This window comes from Ascaphus truei, chromosome 7 (assembly GCF_040206685.1).
Source record: "Ascaphus truei isolate aAscTru1 chromosome 7, aAscTru1.hap1, whole genome shotgun sequence".
Lineage (NCBI taxonomy): Eukaryota > Metazoa > Chordata > Amphibia > Anura > Ascaphidae > Ascaphus > Ascaphus truei.
The window spans coordinates 50,543,887-50,557,059 of NC_134489.1; the positions used below are offsets into that span (position 1 = coordinate 50,543,887).

The window sequence follows — 13,173 nt, forward strand, 5'->3', positions numbered from 1 at the left end:
GCAAAACACACATAAATCTTTAATGTCGCATAATTTGCACACAGTCACAGTAATGCATTTAGGACATCTGGGTCCAAGAGCTGACACTCTAGTACCCCAACACACGGATCAGGGGTAACCAAGTGGGCTGAACCTTTATTAGTGAGCCTGGTTAACCCCTTCACCGTCCTTTCTAGCCCCCTCTATTTTCCTCCCCCACTGTTGCCCTCTCCCACGTTTTTACTCTTCCTTCATCTCACAATTCCTTCCCCAAACACACAATCCTCCCCACGACACAGACACATACAATACCCCCCCACAGACATGCACCACCCCTCCCCCCAATACACACACAAACACATAATAATCCCACTCCCCCCCACACACAATCCCCCCACGCACACAACCTGCCTCCCCACACACACAATTCCACCCACACAAATACAGTCCCCCTACAAACACACACAATCCCCCCCCACACACACACATAGAATTTACCCCACACACACAAAACCCACCACCCACACAATCTCCCACCCCCACACATCATACCCCCCCACACAAACACACAATCCTTCCCACCACACAGATCCATACAATACCCCTTCCCCCACAGACATGCACAACCCCTCCCCCTGACACACACACACATAATCCCACCCCCCCACACACACACATACAATCCCCCCACGCACACAATTCCATCCACACAAAATACAATCCCCCCATATACACACACACAACCCCCCCGCCCCACACACACATAGAATATTCCCCCCACACACACAAAATTCACCACCACACACAATCTCCCACCCCACACACCATATCCGCCCCCACACACACACAATCCCCTCCCACACACAAAATACTGTTCTCCCCCCCCTACCATACACACATAATCCCTCCACCTACACACACAATACCCCCCCCCCCCCACACATGCACGCACAATAATTTTAACAGGGGGGATTGATAAGGCTGTTTCAGGTCTGTGTAGGAGACCATGCGGACTGAAGGTTGGACAGACCAGGGCCATGCGGCTTGAAAGTTGGACTGACTTTCAGGCAGAGAAACAGGCAGGGGGAGGAGGAATTGACTGTGCAATGACGGCCTGACCCTGCATCAAGCAGAATCCCCAGCCAGCAGCAGGCAACTTCTGTCTGCCTCCGGGCCCAACATCCAGTGCCGGCCGGCAGGGCACCCGCGCATTGCACCGTTTAGCGTCAACATAGTTACGCCACTATCTTCAAGTGTACTGTGGCAGTACAGTTAGAAGGAAACATATACCCTAAAGTGAAATTTCTGAAGCCGGTTCGCTGCTTTTTCTTCAGGAGCATCTTTTGGTCGTTTCAAATTTACCGCTGTGTTCTCACGCTTTGAATCTCTGAGAATCTCGTCCGGATTAGCTGAGGGTTTCTTATATTATTTCAGAGTTCATTCATGAAATACGGCAGCCAATCCGAGCGTGGGAAGAATCCTACCAGCCTATCAGAGAGCTGTCAGTCTATCTAAGCCAGGCAAGCATGGATTCAGATTGTGACATGGGTATGCGCCAACCTGGCACCTCTGCCACTTGTCAGGCAGAAGCCACCCACTGAGTTAGGCTCTTCAAAATCTGATCTGGGGCAAATGGTGGTCCGATGACTTCCATTCATCCCAGGATGTGAGTACTTGAGGCTAACTTCGCTGCCCAAATGGCTTTCACACCTTGACAACCTCTGAGGCTTTCATGTCCGGGACCTGAGCAGACTTGATGGCACCAAGCTTGGTAGCCACATGGTCTCTCGCAAACGTGGACCTGGAAGTTCCCAGCTCATATACGGTGCACAAGCATTTATACACTTTAAACATACCTGTTTAATAAAATATGCTTTACACTGTTATACTTTCTAAGTCTTTTGGTTATGAAAGATAGAATGAGAATCTACACTTTTATTTTCACTAGCCACATCCCGCACACACTGCAAACCTGACTTAGCTTTTAAAACCTGTCAACCTTATGTATTGTTGGAGTACCCACAGAACCCCTGTACCATATTCTGGGTGACTGGGGAATTAACTGGGCATCCCCCTTATACTAGGGACCCCTTTACCGTTCCAGGGATACCACACATCCCTATGCCCCATTTACCTTTCTGGTCTGTGCTGAAACAGAGAATCCTAGCGGTGAGTCATGCAAGCGTTTTCATGGCAGGATTTTTACCGGAGCATTGTGCCTATATGTATCCGGGATTCCGACCTGATTCCCGTTGATGTTTTTGGGGTATCCAGCAACTCTGGACCCTGACTACCCAGGCACAATCTGAGAAGACGTTCTCCCCAAAACCCACCCTGAAACTCATAGCCTAGCAATCTCTGCTTGCTGGCACACCTGGAAAGGTAAAACACAGAAAATTATTTATTGTCACATAATTTTACACAATTCATTGCCAAACACTGTGCTCAGGAGCTGACTCCTGAACCCCAATACATGGATCAGGTGTAAATGACCTGAATCATCCAGTGTCTAAGCACTTTGCTGAGTGTCGACAGGGAGGCGTTGGTAACTTTTCATTTTTGGGTATTGAATTGGTTCGCAACAGGATGAGGGGTGGTGACCATATCAACTTATTAAACCGAAGAGAGGCTTATTGGATTTTTCTTCTTAGAACACGCTCTCCCTTTGGTTTGAATATTGAATGGCATTTCAGTCACTTCCTTTGATCTACTGTTTCCTTATCCAGTATTCTTATGATTAGCTTTGGTTCCTTGTTTTTGTCTGTTTTTCCTGTGGTTATTACATTTATTATTTTTTATCAATATATTATCTTCAGACATTTTTTCATGAATTGCTAATAATAATAATAATTTTTATTATGATTATTATATTTAGATTATGTGGTATTACCATCATCTTATCAAGTTATTAATATTTTATATTGTTTTCATTTATTCCTTTTTTTTGTTTAAATGTTATCTTATCATTGTTTTATTTTTGCCTTATTCTTTCCTTTCCCCTTTCCATCTACTTTCTCTTTTTCTATTCTTTTATTTTATTTTACTTCCCCCCCGCCCCTTTTTTCCTATTAAGGGCAGATTGTTATTTATAGCTTTATGATTATATCATTGCTATTGTATTTATTTGTCCCTTTTGGGTTGCCGTTGTTTTTTCCCTTAGTTAGTTTTCCTGCCTCCCTACCTTGGCCACCACTTCCGCCCTTCTGATTGCTTCTGCCGTCTTGGCGGTTCGCGCATGCGCGGGTTGGCACGCGCGGACGTTATGACGTCAGTGTGCGGCTCTTTTGGCGCTAACGGGTCGCAGGTAAGTGGGGTATATATTTGGATGTTTTTACAGTGTATGTTATCCTTAATAAAGAACGCCATAGCATTCGAAATGCGTTGGATTTTAGGTCTATGACCCATTAAAGTTTAGTTTTTGAACTGGGTCCTCTCCTTGCTCCCGTCGGATTGTGCGCTCCTTTCCATTCTCTGCATTTACTTCCACTGGAAGCTGCACATCCTGCCAGCAATAAACCGAGGAACTGTGAGTACATTATTGCTACAGGAGTACTTCCAATGAGTCTGATCGTGGGGGGTTATTCCTACCCATCACCTGTCTTCAGGAGGTTTTGTTAACCCAATATTGCTAGCTACTACTTCAATTAATCATTATTGGTTCTGGATTATCCTTGGATACGGGAATTGGCTATTATTGGTTATTATACCTTGCATTCGAGCGCTTCTTCATTTCTATCTACCTGGCTATCCTTAAATTATCAGACATATTGCACTTTTCATGGTGTTTGTTTTTTCATATGTCTGCGCTCCACTTCTACTTGGAAAACTGAGACAACACGAGGATTGAGGAAGCAATCAACTGTGCGGTTGAAGCTGCAAACCATATTCGTCTGTACCTTTTTTATATATTTTTCACTGTCACTGAAATCACATTCAGTGATGTTACAGTATATATATTATAGTGATTGAAACACTTGGTATAATTGTTTTAATATCACTTAAGAGTTTATATCTTATTTTAAGATATCACCTAATTATATCTAAGCGCCACTTATTGATAATCATCTCTTTACCACTATTACAGTAACTCCTGTTTTGACACTCCTTAAAACTGCAAGCTGCCACGCATGGATCAAAAATTATGCAAAAAGCACAAGATCAAAATGTCGCTTCTCACGCCAATTTCACTCCAAAATTGCTTTATTATGTAGGCTCCATAGCATATTATGCAAGTCTTGACAATTAAAGGCCCCTATTTAAAATTAAACAAACAGATATCTTACAAGTCAATACAACTATCTTTCTGACATATTCGTCTCACTTTTAATGGGTTAAATCAATAGATTTCTGTTTTGTATTCGAGATTATATTTATAGGAGTATTGTATGGTACCACTCAATTATTTCCCACAAATTAAGTATTTTCACTTTTTAAAAAGAAGCTTGTTTAAATGAAATAACATGCACTGCCATCTGTTGCTCTTTGTGTCGATACAGCAACTGATTGCAGGGCAGCTGACATCCCATCTGCTTCAATTGGCGTTTCCTTTCTTTGGGAGTCAACAGAAAGACACAACAAGCTGGGTTATTCAGTCTTCTTTTTATGGCTAAAAACAAATTGTAAAGGTGAATTCAGCATTAGAAACATATGGGAAAATAAACAAATCAAAACATATTCTTCAGATTTATTTTCTTTTAGAACTTTTAAAACTGCTCATTCAGTTCGAACCCTTTTATCTGTGCACACTGAACAACTCTCTCCTTATTTATCTATCATTTTTCATGTGCCTCCCTGGAAATAATTTTCTCATTCCAGTGCAATCCAAACAAAGTTTCAAGAATCTACTGCATTTCCACCAAAAATCTCCAAGAAAGAGGCTTTTAATTGTTGGTCGGTATATACAGGTATAGCTTGTTCAGGCATGGGGCCTCAAGCAATAAGCGGCGAAAAGGCACTTTTCGCCAGCTTCTTGCAAAAAATGCCTGCTGCGATTCAATAAGTCCCAAGAAGCTGACAAAAAGAGCAAAACTCGTCTTTTTTTTGCTGAATTTTTTTTTCCGGCAGACCCGCGGCAAAAAAACACTTTTTGCCGCTGTTTGCCACGTTTTCAAACTCGCTGCATTCTAGTAGCTTTTCGCCGCCACTCGCCGCTCTAAAATTGAGAATTCCTCTCCAAGCCGTCCCGGCTCAAAAAGTTGGCAGGAAGGTGGGGAGAAGCGGCGAGAGAGGGGACTTAGAAAAAATCAGGCCCTTTTCCTGCCTCGGATTGATGCCAGGGGTCCCCGGAGCTGATACTCATTAATACCAGCACCGGAGACTCCCGGCATGCATCTGATGCAGGAAAAAGGCATTTACAGCCACTTTATTAACTTAGCGGCTAACCGCTAAGGCAATGAAGGGGTTTACCACCCATGCCAGGCTTATTGTGTGTAGCGGAGTTGGGTGAAGGGGGTAATTGGCACTTGGTGGGTGTTAAGGCCTTGCGAGGGGACTGCGGGTGGAGTTAACCCCCTCATTACCTTAGCATTTAATACTGCTAAGGTAATGAAGGGGTTAACTGCTCCCGCTACCCACCCGCAAGGCCTAAACACACATCCTTGGGGCTAATACCCCCTTCACCAACCCCCGTTACCCATAATTAAAACAATACACACTACAGTCCCACTACCCACCTCCTAGGCCCTCAATAAACATTACTATATCAAATATACCACCCACCGCCTGTGCCCCCAACAACCCCTATACCCCTTAACATACAGTACATTTTTTTTATGCACAGAAATTATACTACAGGTCGGCGGTGGCCCTCGGGTGGTCCCGCAAGTGTCCGGGGGTCCCCGCTTGCTTGCAGTACCAATTCTTTGCCCCAAAAAAATAAATTAAAAACACATAAATACTTTTAAATAAATACACCCCCCCGCCCCCTAACACTTACAGTATAGTAATCGAATAATAAAAAAAAATACATCTTGCACTCACCCCTGCCAGGCACCCACGATGAAGGCCATCCTCATCCTCACCCCATCCCTGCCCTCTGGTGCTGCAAAAAATACACAAGAATACAAAGAGCCAATATAATGTCCCCTAACCCCTTAATCACCAGTAATTAAGGGGTTAACCCACCATTCCCCACTACCCACCTGGGAGGCCTAACCACCCTCCCTCACTACCCACCTGTGAGGCCTAACCAACCTCACCACTACCCACCAGGTAGGCCTACCCACCCACCCTTGGGGACAATACCCCTTCACCCCCCTACTACCCATAATAAAAATACTACACAGAACAGCCCCACTACCCACCTCCTAGGCACCACAATAAACATTACCATATTTAGTAAACAAAACATAACCCACCCCATGTCCACCCCCCCCCCCCCCCGGGACTTGTTGACTCTAAATTCGCTCACGCCGCTCCGTCTGCAGGGCGCAACGGACATGCACAGCGTGCAACCAGCGTGCAAAGGAGACGTGCCAGCTGCAATCCTCCTAGGCGCCACCCCCACACTCAATAGAGCAGCCAATGAGGGTCATCAATGCTAATACATCCACACTTCACATACATACATCTTCCACTTCATTGGATGTCCTTCCCTTTATATGCTCAGCTGTGCCACTGGCACATTGGCTGAGCATAAACCTATGTTTCGTAGTGTTCACTGCTGCTTGTCTCCGAAATCTGTCTTGTTGTTCCTAGCTCTCTGTTCCTGACCCCGGCTTTCTATTGGACTCCGCTATTCTCTTCTCCTGACCCCGGCTACCCTCGACGATCCGCACCTCTCCAACCCTGACCTCGGCAACCTACCATGACTTCTCTCTACTCTCCAATCCAGACCACGGCTTATACTGTAGTACCTGCAACATTCTGCTACTCTCCAACCCCGACCTTGGCAAGTATCACGACTATCCATACCTATCCAATCCCGACCCGGCTAATGCGACAATCCAACTTTCCAGACGCGCCCTCGCGGCTGTGGGTGGCGTTTATATCTAACCCCACCTCGCTCTCTTGGTCCTGCCTTGTTTGTGGTGAGCACTGCATTACAGTATGCTCAGCCCCACAGACATGGACCCCGCTGAGGTGGGGTAAGTCTTGAGCGCTCATGCCAGCATGTTCGCTAAAGTAGAGAGGTACTTAGAGCAAAACGACCAACGCATGGACATGTTACAATGTAACCTTCAGTCCCTCACTGACCACTCTCTAGTCTCTTCTCCTAACCCCTTCCTCCAGTCCCTGCTGGTGCTATGGCTAGTGCTATGCCTCCAGCTTCCATGTCTGAACCCTGACTTCCGGCACCTAACTGCTATAGTGGAGATCCCCATGGATGCCAAGGGTTCTTAAACCAATGTTTTATTCAATTTGAAATCATGCCCTCACTTTTCTCCTCTGCAAGATCTAAGGTGGCATATATACCGGTGATGCTCTGGCCTGGGCCTCTCCCATCTGGGAGCAAAGATCGGACCTCACCAAGGACATTGGACAGTTTGCCTGGGAATTCCATAGAGTCTTCGACATACCCGGTCGCAAGGTAACTGCGACCTCCTCTGTTTTTCACCTTTCCCAGGGGAATCAACCTGTAGCACGATATGCCCTGGACTTCCGCAGTATCGCCGTGGAGATAGCTTGGAATAATGAGGTGTTGGCGGTTGCCTTTTGGCAAGGACTCTCTGAGACCCTTAAAAACGAGCTTGCCACACACGAACGCCCCGCTGATCTCGAGGAGCTGATCGCTCTATGTATTTGCGTAGATCAATGCTTACAGGAAAGGAGATCCGAAAGATCCCGTCTTCATCAACTTACCCTCAGGTACCCTTCTCTGCTAACAAATACAGTCAAACCTCTTCAGTCTGATCTCCCTGAACCCATGCAGCTTTGCAGAAACAAATTGTCTCCCTCTGAGAAACAACGTTGATGCAATGCCGGCCTTTGCCGATACTGTGGCAATCCCTGTCATCAGGTACTCAATTGCCCCCACAAATCGGGAAATTCCAGCTCCCAATGATGTCCAGGGGAGTCAGATTGGGAACACTCACTACCTCCCCTATCTCTAAGGTGATCTTGCCCACCAGGATTTTACACCCAGTCTCGTTCTCCGACGAGAACTTCCATACCACCGCTTTTGCCGGGTCGGGAGGCAAGTTTATAGACCAGAGCTTCGCCGAAAGGGATAACATCCCTCTCATCTGCAAAAGGTATCCTATAGGCCTAGAAGCTATTGATGGTCGACCTCTACAGCCAGATTTAATTTCCCTTCAAACTTCTCCTCTCCACTTACTTACAGCCGAGGACCATACGGAACTTATCCATCTAGATGTCATCCACACGCCATTGGTCAAAGTGATCCTTGGTTTTCCCTGGCTTCAATGCCACAACCCTCGTGTCAATTGGACTGGTAAGGAACCCATTGGTTGGAGTACATTTTATTCAAAGTCCTGTGCAGTGCGTTTCAAGAAAGTGTGTGGTCTCTCGACGTCCAAAGTAAGGAAAGACTCTCTACCCGAGGTTTACGGGGATTTCCATGACGTATTCGACAAGGCGAGATCAGAAGCCCTACCACCCCATCGTCCTTTCGATTGTCCCATTGACCTTCTTCCCAGATCGGTCCCCCCCAGGGGAGCTTCCTATCCACTCTCTCTTCCTGAGACCAAGGCCATGAGGGAATATATCCAGGACAATCTGCAGAAAGGCTTCATCTGAAAATCCTCTTCCCCAGCTGGTGCAGGCTTCTTCTTCGTAAAAAAGAAAGACAGGTTCTTACGTCCCTACATCGATTACAGGGGCCTTAACAAAATCACTGTTAAAAATTGCTATCCTTTACCTTTGATTTCTGAACTTTTTGATCGCCTTCAAGGGGCCACCATTTTCACTAAATTGATCTTACACGGGGCCTACAATTTGGTGAGAATTCGCCAGAGGGACGAATGGAAAACTGCCTTCAACACACGTCATGGTCACTATGAATATCATGTCATGCCCTTCGGTCTCTGCAATGCCCCTGCTGTTTTCCAGGACTTTGTCATTGAGATTTTCAGGGACCTTCTCAATCAGTTTCTTATTGTTTACTTGGATGACATACTGATTTTTTCCAAATCCGTCCAAGAACACGTCGAACATGTCAAACAGGTACAACAACGTCTTCGAGAGACCCTTCTCTTTGCTAAACTAGAAAAATGTCACTTTCATCAAACATCCACAACTTTCCTGGGGTACATCATCTTGGACACAGGTCTCACCATGGACCCAGCTAAAGTGAAGGCGGTACTGGATTGGCCTCGTCCTACTACAGCTAAACCCCGTTATAACGCGCCTCGTTATACCGCGATTCGGTTATAACGCGGTTTTCCCGTGGCTCCCGTTTTTTTTAAAAAATAAATAAAAAAAATTTACATTTTTTTTGCACACTGCACACACTGCACACACTCACTGCACACACACTGCACACACACTGCACACTGCACACACACACTGCACACACACTGCACATTGCTCACACTGACACACTGCACACACTGCACTGCACACTGCACACTGCACACTGCACACTGCACACACACTGCTAATTGCTCACACTGCACACACTGACACACTGCACACACACTGCACACACACTGCACACTGCACACACACTGCACACTGCTCATTGCTCACACTGCACACACTGACACACTGCACACACACTGCACACTGCACACACACTGCTCATTGCTCACACTGCACACACACTGCACACACACTGCACACACTGACACACTGCACACACACTGACACACTGCACACACACTGCTCATTGGACACACTGCACACACACTGCACACTGCACACACACTGCTCATTGGACACACTGCACACACACTGCACACTGCACACACACTGCTCATTGCTGACACTGCACACACTGACACACTGCACACACACTGCTCATTGCTCACACTGCACACACTGACACACTGCACACACACTGCACACACACTGCTCATTGCTCACACTGCACACACTGACACACTGCACACACACTGCACACTGCACACAATTATTATATAGAAATAAACAGACAACTGCACTTTAACAGATGTATTTTGCCTGTCTTGTGACTTTTGTTTCACAAAGTTAAGGGGGTGGGAAGTCATTGTGCTGTGGGGGTTGGGGGGGTGGCGGGGCCCTGCGCGGGCCCTGTACTGCGGCGGGGGGGGGGGTTAGCGGTCTGTGTGTGTGAGTGCGAGTGCCTGTCTGTGTGTGTGTGTGAGTGCGTGAGTGCCTGCATGTGTGTGCGCGCGTGTGTGTGTATGAGTGCGTGAGTGCCTGTGTGTGTGTGTGTGTGTGTGTGTGTGTGTGTGTATGTGTGTATGTATGAGTGCTCCAGCCCGAGTCCGTGGAGGGAGGGGGGGGGGGAGAGTAGCGGGTCCCTCCTGCAGCCAGTGGAGGGAGGGACCCATAGAAATGAACAGCACTTGTGTTACCAAAAGATGAAGATGATCATCTTGGCAATGAGGCTAGGCAGATTTCTGTACCAAAGATAGATTACATGTCAGCAAGATTGTCATTTGTTGTTAAATACCCCACACGTTGCACATAGTGTTAGCATATTAAAGCGAGGCCTTTTTACCATGCTTAAGTTCTACATACCTGGTCCCTCCTGCAGTCCGGGGAGGGGGGGGAGAGTAGCAGCTCCCTCCTGCAGTCCGTGTAGGGAGGGGGGGGGGGGAGAGTAGCAGCTCCCTCCTGCAGTCCGTGGAGGGAGGGGGGGGAGAGTAGCGGGTCCCTCCGCTCAAGCCACGCCCCCCCTCCCTGTCAAACCTCCCACCTCCCGCTCCGGCTCTTACACTTACTTACACACACACTCAGACACTTACACACACTCACAGACACTTACACACACGCGAGGGCCCTGTGCTGCGGCGGGGGGGGGGGGGGGTTAGCGGTCTTCCGGAGACTGCTTACCTGTCTCCAAAAGCAGCACACTTATGCAGGCACCCCTCACGTTCGCCGTGCGCATGCGCATGCGCCGTGCGGCTCGTGAGGAGTGGATGTTGCCTGCCAGTTCCCGCGGTGACAGGGGGAAGCGGGGACAGGAGGGACATCCCCGCTCCCATCTCCTGCCCCGCGGCCTGTCCCGCGGTGACAGGGGGAAGCGGGGACAGGAGGGACATCCCCGCTCCCATCTCCTGCCCCGCGGCCTGTCCCGCGGTGACAGGGGGAAGCGGGGAGCGGAGGGACATGCCCGCTCCCATCTCCTGTCCCGCGGGATGAATATGCGCTAAAGCGCGGCGGCCATTTTTTTTTCTCGCGACCCCGTTAGTAACGCGGTGGTCTCGGGGTACGTTATAACGGGGTTTAGCTGTACTTTGAATGCTGTACAACGCTTCCTGAGCTTCTCCAATTATTACCCCAGATTTATTCAAAATGTTTCCTATGCGGTAGCTTCCATCATAGCACTAACTAAGAATTCATTCCCAAGTCCTTAGTTCTAACAAACTTTCACCGCTAGGTACAATCCTTGGTTGTGATGAAACGTCTTAGTACCGCGCGCTGTCCTTTCTGATGACACACAGATAAACGATGTAGAACACTCACCCTATAGCTTGCACGGGCTTATAATACCCTCCCAAGCTTATCTGGGTAATAAACAGCCAATCTTGGCGTGGGAAGCAAATTCCCACCCAATGGCAATTTTGCCAAGATTTCCTGCAACCGGGCAAAGGACTTCACGGCATGCTAAGTGTTATGCGCTAACTTCATACTTAACCCGCTTAGCATACCTGACCAAGCCCCTTGCATGGCGGCAGTAAGTCTACCTTTCCTCAGGATGCCCGGACATCTGCTAGGCAAACAGTTTACATACAGTTCCTGCCATTTCGCACTTTACCCAGGTCTGTGTCTTTTGAAGCCACAGACTTTTGCAGACACTCTGGAGCCTGCACCAGATGGCTCATCCCTGACAATGAGGAATACTTAATGTATCCACTGCCCTTCCTGGCTGAAATGTAAATGTCCCGGTTCCTATAACTTTAAAGTATTAAACTCCCAGCTATTTCTCATTTATACATTTAAATAAATGTTATAGTCCTAATAACTATACTATATGTTATGTCTACGCCCTAGCACTCTGCACACCAAAAATTAGAAAGCTAGGACGTTCCTATTCCAAGTTAGCTGCTTAATTGGGTGAGGGCTATGATGTGGTTTGTGGTTAAACTTTTCCCCTGTCTGCAGTTTGCGGTCGGGATGCAATGTTGCAGTCCCCGGTCGCAATCAATAACCGCAGATGTACTTTACCAATTGACCCTAATTGAATGGGGAAACCACATTATACAATGTAGCGATCCGACATCTCTCCTTGACCGCAGACCACTTAACCAATTTAACTTGTGGTTATCGCTTTCCTGGCTTGTCTGCGGTTACACAGTGATATAGTGTTGTAATGCCAGGCGCGACCACATAACCACAGACATGCTTATCCAATTAACCCTTTAAACAGTGCTAGAGGCCCCTTATTCCTAGCGGGCACATTTTAGACATATTCCCACATATTAATAGAACTGCAGCCAGCCCTGGGCTGCAGAACCTACACTTTACAGACAATTTATTTGACCAAGGGAAACCCAGCCGAGCAAAATGTCTTTATTTCATGGCCTGGGTACCCCTTCACCGTCACAGTGGCCCCCAGTTCTTCCCTGCAGGTGTCCGTGGGTTCTCAGGTGGTCCCCGTGGGCGTCTGGGGGTCCTCGGGTAGTCGCTGTAGGTCCCCACTGGCCTGCGGTACCATTCCTGTATTTAAAAAATAAATAAAACATGGCCTACTTTTCAATAAATACACCCCCCACCCAAAAGAAAAAACACATACAGTACAGTAATGGTCAAAATAACTATTATCCAGATATGGATAATAGATTATTTACCCATTATTAAACACAATATTATCCATGAAACATAAATAAGGTAAATAAAAACAGTTTTAGTTACCCCTGGCAATATGAAGGCAATCCTCTTCAACTTTCTGCAGGTCCATGTCCTCCGTTGCCAGAAAGATTACATAACAAAATACAATCTCCTGTCCCCTAGCCCCTTAATCACCTTAGCCGTTAATAACCGCTATAATAATTAAAGGGTTAACCCACCCTCTGCCATTACCCACCCAGGAGGCCTACCCACCTTCCCCAGGCAACTTCACCCATTCATTGGTACAGTGGGTACATC

General features: G+C 47.2%; 1 long non-coding RNA gene across 2 annotated transcripts in view; it reads right to left on the bottom strand.

The window, feature by feature from the left end:
- Positions 1–4,186: 4,186 nt before the first annotated feature.
- LOC142498533 (uncharacterized) overlaps positions 4,187–13,173 on the bottom strand; it is a 148,055-nt gene continuing 139,068 nt past the window's right edge. For both annotated transcript variants that reach the window (XR_012802459.1, XR_012802458.1), the window contains exon 4: positions 4,187–4,585. This is a non-coding gene — a long non-coding RNA (uncharacterized LOC142498533). The remainder of the gene's footprint in view (positions 4,586–13,173) is intronic.